Source organism: Lissotriton vulgaris, chromosome 1_1, assembly GCF_964263255.1.
Source record: "Lissotriton vulgaris chromosome 1_1, aLisVul1.2, whole genome shotgun sequence".
In the NCBI taxonomy this organism is placed as follows: Eukaryota; Metazoa; Chordata; class Amphibia; order Caudata; family Salamandridae; genus Lissotriton; species Lissotriton vulgaris.
In genome coordinates, this window is record NC_141685.1 from 1,278,048,793 (window position 1) to 1,278,063,524 (window position 14,732).

The following is a 14,732-nucleotide window of genomic DNA, read 5'->3' on the forward strand; positions in this document are numbered from 1 at the left end:
AAATTTATGCAATTACTACCACAAGGTATAAATGCAAATGAATGCACTTACTGTTTTTAATCAATCTCCGATGTTGGGGAGGAGGGCCAACCCAGCCTCGAACGGGCTCAAACAGGCCCGCCCTTGGCCCAGGCTTTGCCCGGGCGAGCCTGCGCGCGTCCCGGGAGTCTGCGCTTTGATTTAAAGCCCCAGGGGCGGGAGAGATGCCTCACGCCTCTCCCGGGACCTTGCTGCCCTCCTGGGAGATGTAGTGCTGGGCAGCGCGCAGTCCTGGGTCAGAGGAGGCGTGCAGTAAAGGTCCCCCCAACGACCAGCAACAGAAACAGCAACAGGGCAGCCAAAGGTGGGTGAAAGTCTCCAAAAGCGCGTCCCACGCCGCGGGAGTCTGCGCCCCGGGAGTCTGCGCTTAGATTTAAAGCCCCAGGGGCGGGAGAGATGCCTCACGCCTCTCGCGGGACCTCGCTGCCCTCCTGGGAGATGTAGTCCTGGGCAGCGCGCAGTCCCGGGTCAGAGGAGGTAGCAGGCGTGCAGTAAAGGTCCCCCCCAACGACCAGCAACAGAAACCGCAACAGGGCAGCCAAAGGTGGGTGAAAGTCTCCAGCAGCGCGTCCCGCGCTGCGGGAGTCTGCGCTTAGATTTAAAGCTCCGGGGCGGGAGAGATGCCTCATGCCTCTCGCTGGACCGCGCTGCTCTCCTGGGAGATGTGGTCCTGGGCAGCGCGCGGTCCCGGGGCAGAGGAGGCAGCAGGCGTGCAGTAAAGGTCCCCCCAACGACCAGCAACAGAAACAGCAACAGGGCAGCCAAAGGTGGGTGAAATTCTCCAGAAACGCAAGGGAGGAGTTACAACAGGTCTGATGACAAAAATTTCAAAGAAAAACAAGCTGCATACTTCTGAGCCGAACACTAGATGGCAGGATCATGTAGAGTTTGGGTGTCTACAGCCACACATGCGAAATAGATCTATATACACACACTAAGTATATCCCTTTCCCTGTGCCCCCCCACCCACTTGCTAAGACTTTTTTATTTGTTTCGCTATCTAAGATGGTTCATGCTTAGGCATCCATAACTTTGTATCCACATAAACTATCCACACCTAATTTGCATCCTTTTTTCCAACATCCTGGGGATTCTAAAGATAGCCACGTTTTGTGAATTACCCAGGAGGAGCCCAAGAAAATAGCCAAAATATAGCTACATTTCGTGTTTTGGGGGAAAAATAGGAAAAAAGTGCTCAGAAAAAAAAATCCCCTTAAAATTACCATCAACGTACGGCATGGGTACTAACAAACATTTACCTGGGGCTGCAAAGTTTGATCTTTGGTGTGACTGAGGGCCGCACTGATGGGAGCTGGGAGAGGGGGGTATAAAGTGGGTGTAGTAGAAGTGAAGCATATGTATCTAGTGGCTGAACTCAAATGCACAATGTGAACTCTTAGATAAAGCCCAACTTTTCCACTTGAACACATCGTGTGATCCTGGGCAATTAATTTATTTAAATATCCCTCCTTTTTCTTCATTTTCACATATAAGAGGACCTTGAAATACATGACTTCAGGATGCATGCTGTCCAAAACCATCTACTGTGCTTGGATGTAATCGCTAATGGCATTGTTGTCATGGGGAGGATGAACTTTCTAAACTCATGTTTGAAAACCATCACTTTAAAAAAAATACTTCTGAATTAACTACTATAATTGATTTATTAAGGTTAAATGGTTTTACTGGTAAATAAAATACACTTTTTCAATTTCAAAAAAGACGATCATAATTTTACACGTTTGCAGTCTTTAAAAATTATGGATTTCCTAAAGTTAAGGGCCTAGTTGCTTCCTTTTCAAAACTGGAATTAACCTTTAAATAAGTGCTTGCTGTATATTTCATTTTTTTTAATGTTATTGCTGAGTCGAGTAAACAGCAGCCCAATGCTGCTGCTGCCCAGGGGGCTGCAGGAAAAGGTCTGGAGGGCTGCATAAAGCCCCCGGGCCGTACTTTGAATATCACTGATGTACGGTTTGATGTGCTAAAGTCACTATCTTCCTAGCTTTCAGTAACATGCAGAGGTGAATCAAAAAACCACATTCTTGATGAAAGTTTGGGCATTTTTCAAAGAGGCAATATATTTTTTCTATTTTTGGTGCTTTCAACCTATTTTCACTTTGTGGTGTAGCAAACCAGCGTGAAACCCATGGGTGATCCAGGCAACCTATGTATTTATGAGAAGTAGACAAAATCCAAATTCATTAAGGGGTTTTATGCATAAAACCCTCAAGGGTTCCCAAAGAAACTAACTGGAGCTCCCAGATCCGGCAGGCTCTTCGCCTCCACAGGAGCCCCATCAGGATCCTCATTCTTTAATGGGGCTCCCTTCCGTGGGGCATTGGTCGCACCCTCGGTGTCTTGAGAGGGTCAGCTTACAACCCTCCCTCACTGATGAGCGGTTGTCCCCTCCGCGGAGGGCTACCGAGGCTTGTCGGCTTTTTTGGGAGTGGTCTCATTGGCTACTCGCATTTTAATCATGCAACCCCTTTCTGCCCCCTTGTCTGTGGACCCCTTGCTTGAGCTCCTTCACCGTGGGTCCGGGAATGTGGAGCCGATTCTGCCCTTTGAGGCTTCCCTTTATGATGCCCTGTTGGGTGCCTGGGTCCAGCCTGCTTCAGGTGACCACGTGGCTCGTTCAGTTTTGCACGACCACGGTCCAGCTCCACATGATCCGGTTTGTTTTTTTGTGCATCCTGATGCGCAGGGGTTTGTGTTGCAGACTGCCTTTCCTTCCCTGCCCACTCTAAAGCTTCCTCCCTCTCAGGAGTCCAGATGGCTTGAGTCAAACATTGATATGAGGTTTAGTCTTTCATAGTGGTGACTTAACTTTTAAGTTGTGAGGTGGGTTTGCATGGAAAAGTTCTTAGTTCTCATGTCATGGTTCTCTGCAGAGCCTGAAGATCTGATTTGGTGGGCAATACATCTTGGTATGATGTCCTAGTTTCATTACCAGTAGATGCTGAGAGAGAAGCTACAGCTTGAGGGGGCAAGTGGAGACCCACATTGGTTCCGCCATTCATTGATGTTACCATGTTTATTGATTCACACAAATTGACATTTTTAAATGTCAGACATTTCCAATGTATTCATTACAAAACATGACTGGGTCTCAGAGAGTCTGTTCCGAGAGGAAAGCTTTGAACTACAGAGGGTGGGAGGCGATGTAGGGTGTGTAGAGAAGGAAAGTTCACAAACTTATACATAGCTGAAAGCAGATGACGATGGGGCGGGAGCGTGAAGTCTGCAGGATCTTCTGATTTCGAGTGCTGGAGAATGATTATCGCAGGTCTATTTTGTCTTATCTGTATCATGGTGCAGAACCAATCTGGTTTGGTTCTATTTCAAGTAAAGATCTCAGGTTGACCTCAAGATACAGCTGATGTGTAAAGTGATGCTTCTCACAGCAGGTAGCACTGGGGCTCGCACCAAGCAGGAGTACCCACAACATGGGCATAATAAATCCTATTTTAAATCATTTGTATGTTTGCCTTATTCTCTTATTGTTTCAGCAAATAGAACAAAACCCATTTCCCTATAACCGAATACCCATTCTCCCTAACAGATCTATTAATTCCACAATCCATTTGCAATAGCCCCCCAAAGCAAACTAGTAATCGCACCTAACTCGCCTTATTGTAATCTACCACAAAGAAACTGGAGTAAATGTATGGAATAGATTCCTTGAGAAAACAGGCTAATCCTAATACCCACATAGTTAACCACTAACACTAGGTTACAGAACAGCGTGCTTTCTGGGGTAAAGCATTTCAACACCTCGTCAGGGGTAGTAAGCAAAACATAAATGCATTCAAAATACAAACAGCAAAGAGCAGCCGAACAATATGGTGAAAGGTGTCAGATTCAAATTTTAAATCTCTCTCACCAAGTAACCTAAACATGGTTTTGTTCATTTAAATAAATTAGCACAGATATATTCAGCAATCAATAAAACTGAAAAATAGGCATTCGATTAGAATAGATTGCTAGTTGACAGGCAAAATGCTACCTTTTATCTACAAAAGTAAATACCCGTTTAGAAACTCTTGCCAAGTTTAACACTGACAATCTTGCTCTGCCTATTGCCGGCAAATGAATTATATTCTTTAAGCTCCATATCCTGCTTGACCTTTTTTCATTATTTTAGGCTGTGTGCACTTATTTAAAAGCAACTTTTCAGTATACTCCAAACCTCTAACCCCAAGTGAAGGGCTAGTGACTTATGCACTTTTATCTTCTAGTTATCATCTCATCAGTGGGATGCAACCAACTTCTACTCCCCACATCACCCCATTAATGAGGTTACATCCTTGATAAGTGCAGTCGGACCAACCTCTAGTCATCATATACGATTAGAAAAGTATCAGCTGAGATGGACAAGAGCCAGCAATGTAAAAGCATAATAAGGAGAGAAACAAAGCAAGAGACATAACAGCCCAGCACAAAAGGGCAACCTACAAGTATGGATGTCATAACTAGGACTTTACATGTTTAGATGCACTCATAAAGCTAGCCATAGGCGGCCATTTTGTGTGACTGAGACACTAATGACACTAGTATGTCTCCACACACAGTTTCTCTACCCTTATGTGAAAGAATGCAAGGTCTGCAGGACGTTAGAAGTGGGACCATTCTTTGTTTTCTTTACTTCAAATATGCTATAATTTGTTTTTGCAAGATATAGTCTAGAAACTGAGCAGATCTTCCTTTATCATTCTGATATTTTTTATATCATATTACTCCGCTTTAGATTTAAATGCAAGTTCATATTTCTTTATATTTAACTGCTCGGACAGAAATATTTTTAACTTGTGAATCTTTTGCTAATGTAAGCTGCTTGAATACAGATGGTAAAATACTCATGTAATCACTTAGATCCCTGTTGGGTTATGTGCCAAGGCTTCCAAGTGCTAAGACTGCGACTTATACTAAATGTTTTTCTTTAAGCTAGAGGTGCAACAACCAGTTAAAATCTGCATCCTGCAGAAAAAGCTACTGATTCTCTGTACGTGGCTTTAGGTATCAGCATGAAATACCTGAGTTTGAAAACTACCATAGATTTTAAGAACTTAGTCAAAAAGCAAGCAGTCAAGCAATTAAAGGTCTAATGGACCATTTTCTCTCTGTGGTTGAAAATATAGACTCTTCCCAAAAGTAAGGCTCTCCACTCTGTAGTCATTAATTTAACTTAGCTCTCTGATACTGCACATGTACTCCTTTGGATGAGATGGTTACAGAACATCTTCAAGGTAGCAGACCAGTCTATGACTGAAGAACAGGTTCTAGATGGTTGTTATTCCAAGCAGTTAATGTATGCAGGTGGAATTTAGACCTTACATTGGATTTCCTAACCACAAACTGTGGTCCATGTGAAGGGCATTTTATGCAATTTACTCCCTGGAAGAGGTACAGCACTATCACAGTCTTTGAGAATCCTTGAGAGTTGGCACAACTACACCAGAGAAGGTGATGCTCTAGAGAGAGTAAGGTACTGTTACTTGGTTATTTTAAATGACAGATTCTGATAAGGCTGGATTAAGAGTGTTCTTGGGGAAACAGCCATTGAGCATCCCGGGAGCCATTTTTGGTGCCTGTTTATTTTGATGCACAATATTACTCTTGGCAGACTTTTTAGATGCAAAAAAAGAATATATTGTAGGCTTTCCGTGACAAAAACCCCACAATTATTCACCTGAGCAGAATTGAAGGTTTTAGAGCGCAACCCTTATGTATATCCCGCTGCTCTCAATGGCCTTGTGTTATCATCCAGCATCGAATACATGGCTTTATCTAGCTTTTTGTCCACCCTAAGCGTGGAAGGGTATACTCAGATGTGAGTCCCTTGCTCATTGCACCATCAGGATTCAAGCAAGCCGGGCCGACGACAGCAGAAATGCCAGAAACCGGTCCCCGGAAGCTTTTTTCCTTCCCAGTGTAAGAATTGGCTTGGTAGTTTGGTTTGCCCTGTTCCCATCATGCACTGGGACAGGAAAAGACTAATTTGCATATAGCCAGGTTCTGAACTGGGATGGTGCAGTGAGCTAAAAAACGGTGTTGGATCTAGCCCTGATCTCTTGACTGGGTGAGAGTATTCTGCTTAATTCAGAAACTCTGTCCATCACCACCCCTTGTTGTTAAATAATTTGATCTAGCTCTTGGCAAGGTCCAGGGACCAGTGTTTCTTAACTCAACTTGGGCACATCACATCACTGGATTGCTTTGCAACAGACTATAACTATCTACAGATTGACATTTTGTTTCTTAGATTTATGAGGTGTTTAAGTACAGTCCACCACTGACCCAACAGTTTAACTTTGGCTGTTTTACACACCTTAAAATGCTCAATTAAACATTGTGACAACAAATTCCTCTCCTACTGTTACTGACTCTCCATTGCCATTCTCTGGTTGCTGCTGTGTTCGAGATATTATTGTTGAGCTGGTGACATCAATAATATTATATTATAAAATTATTATTGATCTGGTGACATCGCTGTGTATCTTTCATTAATGACAAACATTGAAAAAGAAATCTGGTTACACATTTAATGGATTGAAGATTATCAGACAGAAAAGGAGTAGCTTCTGCACCTAAACTACCAAATGAGATTCCTTCTTTACATTCTCATCAAAGGCCAAGGATACAAGGCAAGAGCTGAATGCCAAGGCAATCATTCATGAAAGGCTATTCAAATTGAGCGGTAAGAGCAAAATAGGACACATTCCTGTATGGTATGAAGATGCATACAGTGGTCACCTTTTGATGCGCCATCAAGTGCTTATTTTTGACTTTCTCCACAGCAAATTACATTGTTCTTACTTCAATCCTTTCCACAGTTATGGGTCAAGGATCTCGTCAGCATCCTACTGCTTCATTTAAACCAGGGACACTCGCAGCACGGCCTAGGGACCGCTTGAGGCCCTTCTCATCTGTACATGTGGTGAACAGTAGCACTGGGCTGTGATTGACTGGACTATCAGTTAGAAAATGTCTAATAAAAGTACAAGCATTTTATTTACGTTAACTGTAATAAAGGAAATGAAAAACAAGCCATTCTGCACAACTTATCTTTGGGGAGGGTCAGAGTCATTTTATTTGTAAGATTATGTAAAATAATTAAAATAACAAGAAAAATGCATGAAAAGAAAGACAAGAAATCATAAATCATAAAATACAGTAATGGTTTCACGGGCTCACACGCCGTACTATTATCAATACTTAATATGGTCAATCAGAGTTCTCCCTTTATTAAGGCATGCTCAAAGCACGGTAGAGGATGAAAGTGTGTCAGAAAAAGCTAAGCAGCAAAGGTCAAACCCAGCCACTTTAACTATACTCCTTGTGATGATACGGCTCGGTGGATCAAAACAACTAGATTTGAAGACAAAAAAAGTGTTTTAAGCAAACAAAGTTATTAAAGTGCTCGTTATACTCGACTACAACAAAATCTTCCTCCCACAGTTTCTAAAACAGTTAGCGAAGGCAAATTATAGAACATTATGTATCACAAACGCTCCTAAAATACATAAAAATTTCATAAATAGCATTAAAATATCTTTAGGAACACATTCATGTTTAAAGACACTAATTAAGAATGTGAACACAGGGAAGAAGTATGAACGAGCAGGGCGACTGATAGCATGGGACGCATTGACACCCCTTACGATCTGGGCGGATTTGCAGTACCTGACTTTCATCTTTACTATCTGGTTGCGCAAACTCAGTTTGCCCGCCATTGGTTCCACCCCGACGCACGTATACCATACACAAAGCCCGAAAGAGACTTAGCAGCTCCCCTCCCCTCTTGGCACTGTTTCCCTTAGGTATACCGCTGGACCCCAAAGATATACAACCCCTTTCTACTGCATGTTGGGCCTGGTGCAGACGAAGCCAAATGGTGGGTACTGGTTCTGTGTATTCCCCGGATCTCCCCTTGCCACAAACCTGTTGCTGCCAATCTCATGTGAAATGGTGGTACAACATACTCTCAACAAATTACAGCTCGATACCCTTGATTCCCTATTCCCAAATGAGAAAGCAATAACTATGACAGACATATCTGCACACTGTGAACTGACATACATGAACAAATCTGTACCGACCAGACTTCTTGGGGCGCTCCGGTCTGTCAACCCCTTCATTTCCGTCCCGGCCTCAAGAATTCACACCGCTTACACTTCTTATAACCGATAAAGATGGGGACCATTTGATTACCAAGTTATACCGGGCAGGTATGGCACTCAAGCAGGTTCGGGACAGGGGGTTAGACAGCGATGGGAAAAACACCAGAGTCACTCCTTAACTGACAAGGAATGGGCCTGTTGCCATGAACATATACATAGGGTATCTCCGAATCACAAGCATAAGCTCCTTCACTTTAAATGTGTCCACAGGGCATATATCACGCTGCAGTAACTGGCCAACTTCGACCTCAACAAGCCATCAAATTGCCCCAAATGCCAGACCCCAGAAGCAGATTTAGTCCACATGACCTGTACTTGCCCCCGATTAGTTGCATACTAGACAGAGGTATTTCAGACAGTCTCTGATGTGATCGCTACACCGCCCCCCCCTCTCCAAAACTTGCCCTGTTGGGAAAGGTCTGCCTTATAAAAGTCTGCCACTGCAGGTTCGTCGCTATAGCTGCATACTGGACAGAGGTATTTCAGACAGTCTCTGATGTGATCTCCACACCGCCCCCCCCCCCCCTCTCCAAAACGTGCCCTGTTGGAAAAGGTCTGCCTTATAAAAGTCTGCCACTGCAGGTTCGTCGCTATAGCTGCATACTGGACAGAGGTATTTCAGACAGTCTCTGATGTGATCTCCACACCGCCCCCCCCGCCCCCCTCTCCAAAACGTGCCCTGTTGGAAAAGGTCTGCCTTATAAAAGTCTGCCACTGCAGGTTCGTCGCTATAGCTGCATACTGGACAGAGGTATTTCAGACAGTCTCTGATGTGATCTCCACACCGCCCCCCCCCCTCTCCAAAACTTGCCCTGTTGGGAATAGTCCGTGTTATAAAAGTCTGCCACTGCAGGTTCGTCGCTATAGCATTGTTGTTAGCGAAAAGGGAAATCGCATTGCACAGGGGAACCCAACAGTTCCTCGAGAGACTCATGGCTCCGAAGCATATCCCACTGTGATATGCAAATTGAAATGTATGCAACACTTCAACCACCGTCTTCACGACCCAAAGTTATTTGTCATATTTACCGATGTGATCTACTACAGGTACAACAGCCCTTTCTCGCCCAAACATCAACCAACACCAACGGGGCCCTCTCTTCCGCTGGCTCTGACGCTAGGGCTGTACAATAAATACACGGATACCGGTTTACAGGAGGGTGGTCGGGTGACTTGTTCTGTAGCCTTGCAGCTCTCCAATGAGCTACTACTGTGAAGATATACGGCACTGTTCCCAGTGAAACAGATGCACATCACTACAGAAGACCACATGAGTGGAGGTTCTCCTCCCTCCTCTTCCAGTACCTATATAATTTTTAGGGTATATAATCTTCGTTGAATGCTTAATGTGTGAACAGCAGGATACCCTGTCAGAAAAGACTATGGGCAAGGACAATTGTGATTGTATGTATGTTTATGATTTTATTTCAATAAAAATCTTAATTAAAAAAAATGAATGAGCAGGGCAGTGTCCATATACCCGCAAGGAACTGGCTTCTCAACAAACCGTAAATTGAGTTAAAGGAGATGTGTTGGACTTGTGACAAATAATTTGGGCAACTGAATTCATAAGTATTGTCACATCTTTGTCTCTTCAAGAGACTAGGGAATTAATTTAGAGAACAGTATGAGGTAGGACTTGAGTCCACACCACATATACGCTCACCCCCTATACCCACCCTATCCCCCTAACCTGCTGGCATCAATGCAGCCCTCAGTCACACTGCAAACCATATTTTGTGGCTCCTGGGAAACTGTCTGCGAATACCCATGATTTAAACACAATATGGGAAAGTCAATTAGACAGCTTCCCAAAGAATAGAGAATCATGCTGGAAGAAAGCTAGCAACGTAATCCAAATTCCTGCCCTAGTCCTGTCTAAGATACAGACATATCTTTGGAGGGCCGCTAATGCAGCCTGTGCTCTGAAGGAAAGAGCACAAAGAATGGCAACTATGAACTCCAAATACCATAAGACTTACAAATGAAAAAGACTCGAGCACCGGCTCTAGTGATTTTACCCACGTTGTTGTAGACAGCATAACCAAAGTATGCGACAAAGAGGTGCCCAGAAAGAGGGAATAATATATTATTTGAGGTAAATGTTGAAAGTTATATTGACATCTAGGTCGTGCAATGTATTAATGATTGGTCAGCTATAGAAGCCTTGTGTCATTTTGGTTTACTGGTTCTCCAGTAGAAAAGCACCAGTTCCAGATACGTCTGGCACTAATGTACGAATGCAAAAATGGATACCATGAAAAAACATTAAAAAACAAGATGATATCTTGGCCTGTTACCTACTGCAAGTCTTGAGCCACCAAGAACGTCCTGGTGAATGCAGTGTACTGTTTGAGAGCAGCTATAAGTGGAACGTGAGGCAGAGGGACGCACGATCCAACCACAGTGAGAGATACAATTAAAAACACACCTCTAGAAGGAGGGGAGAAAGGGGAAGTGTACAGTTTGCAAAGTGGATCCCAGCATCCTATCTAATCTGTTGACCGGGTTGAGATTCCCGTGCGGGGAAAAAGAAAGCAGGATATCAACGTATATTCATCTCAATCCATTGTAGATAAGGACCCTGAACAGAGTAAGATTTTGAAGTGTAATAACTGTTTTAATTATCATTTGTTAAAAAATCTGATGTCTGTCACTTCGTTATAAGTTGGGGGAAATCAAATGAGTTTATATCTATGTACCTAATGCATGTTGTCTTGATTGGTTTTGTTTTGCTTTTTGCACTTTGATGGTTTTAAGTAACCGAATAAAGTTAACTTTGACTTTGAAATGAGCTAGCAGATCAGCTTATTTCACTTTCATTGCAGCGGAGCTCGGTGAGATAGTGCAGCCCCCCTCAGCCCAAAAACATTTCGGGACCAATGCCTAGACTGATGTCATTCATTGCTTCATTAAAGAGCAAAAGGGGTTCGGACGTAGAAGCCCCAGGCTGAAGTACTTTAGTCAAGAGATTAGTCCTGACCTGCACAGAGGGCAGCTCCGGTCCTAGGACCACTGCAACCCTCCTTACCAGCATGGCATACAAAGCCCTCTCCTCCGTAGTCACCCTCAGTGGAAAGGGCATGCAAGTATCTAGTGATGTGTCCAGTCCACTGGCTTCCCCAAGGTCCTCATACTAGTCCGTCTGGTCTATTTGTTGTTCAAAAGGGTCCATAGACCCTCCCACTCCTCACCCATGCCTGAAACGTCCTCAAAACACACAAGCAACAACTTAGAACCTTAGAGCTTCGCTGAAGTCGAGCGATGCCGAGCCGACTGAGTTGTCAGGTAGAAAGATGGAGCAAGCACCGCCGGTGTGTGCAGGCAGCGCCGAAAGCCATTGCCTTTCGGTCCGACGCCGTGGAAGGTCACGTTAGCATGACTGTCAGCGACCCGGATTCAGATCCATGAGACCCCACCGGGCCGTGGCCAGAACCTACAGCGTCTAATCCGATGGAACCCCATTCCGACCCCGCGGGACAAGTAGGCTTACCACAGGGGTCGGCCCGCTCACATACCCGGGGCATGGGCTCATAAAAATCCTTTATTTGAGCGGGGGTCGCTCCGGCTCCCGGAAACGGAGTGAGCCGCAAATTCGAACCATGCTCCAGCTCCGCAGAACCGTGCCTAGAGCATCGGTGATCCTTACCTGGCTCATAGACAGATGACAAACGAGGTGAAGATGAAGTCTGCTTGGACTTCTTCCTCTTCTTGTGCTTCTTCTCAGAGAATCCCAAGGGCCTGGAGTGACAGGAAGAGAACTTTGGGCTCCTGGATTGGTCCAGCGACACCCTCTTCCTTGAACAGGATCTCACTGGCCGGTGTCGACAGCCAGGCCACAAGGAGCTTCAAAGCTCACTCCGGGATGACCTTTGGAGCCATGGCCCAACTGTCCGAGTACTCCTTCGTGTTGTGGTGATACTCTAAGCACCACAAACATCAACATGGCGCAGTGACAGGTGCCAAAAGGTTTAACATCTGTTCGTCTGCGGGAGAGAACGTCGACATATGAAAAAAAGAACTACAAAAAGTCAAAAAAGACAGTAAAAAAAGAGACAGAGGGGTAGCGCTTCTCCGGATCAGCGTTTAACTGGCGTGGAAAGAAAAAAACAGACGTCCACGAGCAATGGTGGCGCCTATATAGGTGACCGCAACATCTTAACAGACTCAAACGATGCAGTCACGCAGAGCCGATCTGAGCCACACGACGGCACGCAAGGTTTCTGTTAATGCAATTTTTCCGGATCCAGCCTGATGCCTAGGGAATTAAAAGGCACGGAATCTGCAGTAAGAGGTCTCTATTAGATACGGGTTTACCTAGATCCCTATTTGGAAACAATAGAGATACCTAGCTTACCAGCCATATGTGCAAGATAAACACCATTTAGGAGAAGGCAACCCTGTCCTCCTTTTTGGTTCTTCTTCTATGGCTCAGGATAACTTCTTGATATATTTGTGCTGGGAACAAATTCCAAGTCCCAACAGTTCTGAATGTTTTTCGTAATTACAAACACTATGTGTCCGAAGTCTGTTTTACGTACACTAACTATTTCTTTTTCAGAAGCGGAGGTACTGCGTACCCGTCTACACCCAAAAGTACATATGGTTAGTTTCTCCTAAAAAGATGTTCGTTTAGGGTGGTATATCTCAATTAAGATCACCAAAATGCATCAACGGATTTTACAAACATGACCCATAGCGCATGGACAATTAGAATAAATCAAGGAACATATCTAACTATACCCAATGACACACTTAGTGAGAGTGTAATTCTTTCAGAAAAACTGATTGGAGTTGTTTATATATATTTGTCCTCCCTTTCTTGTTTTAACTATATGTGAAGTATTGTTTTTATTTACATGTGATGTATTGTTGATTACCTTTGTGTAAATGGGATGTATAGGTGATTGTATTATTTATGTTGCATTTGAAGGTACAGTGTTAGGTTTCTTCAGAATATTTTTATGGATTTTTTAAATAAAATTTTGATCACATTTTGTGTATGTGTTTTCATAAGGTCCTGTGGTAGCAAATTTGGCTGAATGCAAGCTATATTTTGGAAGTTTTCACAGTCCCCTCTAGGGGAATTCTCAAACCCTAGGTGCCTTTGGAATCCCCAAGATGCACAAAAATTACTATTGCATACAAGATTATAGCTGGCACAATAGTAGAACCATTCCTAAAAGGGTCTATTTTCATATGCAAATCTACCACCCCAGTGTTTGTCAAAGAGGAGCAACTAATACCAAAACCTTGCCTACTACATTAATCTGAGTAACAAAAAAACTTGGTTAACAGTGTAATAGTAAACCACGGTTAAATGTCCATTTGGTTTAGCATTGGCTTTCAACAAAACAATACACCATGCCTAGTGTCTTTGGCATAACTTTTCATAATAAATCTCATCAGACCTACGCTATCTTGCACAATTTTTCTCAAAAAACCAACAAGCCCTACAGCTATTATCATTGATTTGTCGCCTTAACCAATTCAGGCCTGCTGCACTGAGCGTTCGATTTCCCACAAGGTAAAACATGTTGGCATAACCTAAGCTGCTCTCAGTATCACTTCTTATAGTTTTCTTCTGGTAATCATTTATGGTTGGCGCCAGCACTATCAAAGCAGACAAAATAAAGTATAAAGGAAGAAGCTTTCCAGTCACAGTGAGGGAGAGATAACTCCTTCCATCCTTCGAAGTGAAATCAGAAACATTTCCACCATGACAGTCTACAATTTCATAAACCCGAAAGGTTCATTTTTATTTATCTATTGAAAATGGTAACTATTGACTTTTTATACAGATTACAAATAAGGAGTGTGAGGATTGAACTAAGAGTGGCTGAAGTGGGGCTGTGGGAGTGACACAAGAGCAGAATCACTGGGCATAGACTGGATGCAGCACGAGAGGGTGCCTGATTAGAGTGGGCTTAAGTGGATGGAATGAAGAACAATCGGAATGACACTGAATGAAAATGAGTGGATAAGGTCTGCAAAAGTCAGCAGGCCCTGCCCCCATTTTTTGACAGTTTATAGTCTCATACTTTTAGTTGTACAGTTATTTTTAAATGCCCACTCATCCGAAACGTTTGGCTCCTAAAGTTTAGACCGGCAGCTACAAACTACATTTTGTGAGATGGAGGACCACTGGTAATTTTATATATTAAAAATTTAGTTTTATTTAATTTTTAGCCAGCAGATGTTAGCTCTAGCAATTTGATTCTGAACTTTAAGTTGAAGCAAATTTCAGGAGAAGGGATGAAGACGCAGAGGTTGCCTGCTAGTAAACTTTTACTATATTTAGGCGTGTACCAGTGTGAGAAGATGTAGAACACTTGTTTAAAGAACTTTTGGTTAATGTTAACAGAAAAATCCAACGAAACATAATAGGTTCTTAAGGATTAGAATAACAGTTTTACTCTGGAATATTTTCTATATAATTGAGAACTATGTCTCAAAAAGTAGGGCTGCCACAACGGAGCGTTCATAGTAGAAGAAAAGAAACAGTAGCAA

The 14,732-nt window shown here is 43.4% G+C and overlaps 1 protein-coding gene across 2 annotated transcripts in view; it reads right to left on the reverse strand.

Annotated features, from left to right (window-relative positions):
- Window positions 1-14,732, reverse strand: part of COPZ1 (coat protein complex I subunit zeta 1) — a 234,236-nt gene that overhangs the window by 129,582 nt on the left and 89,922 nt on the right. The window lies entirely within an intron of this gene.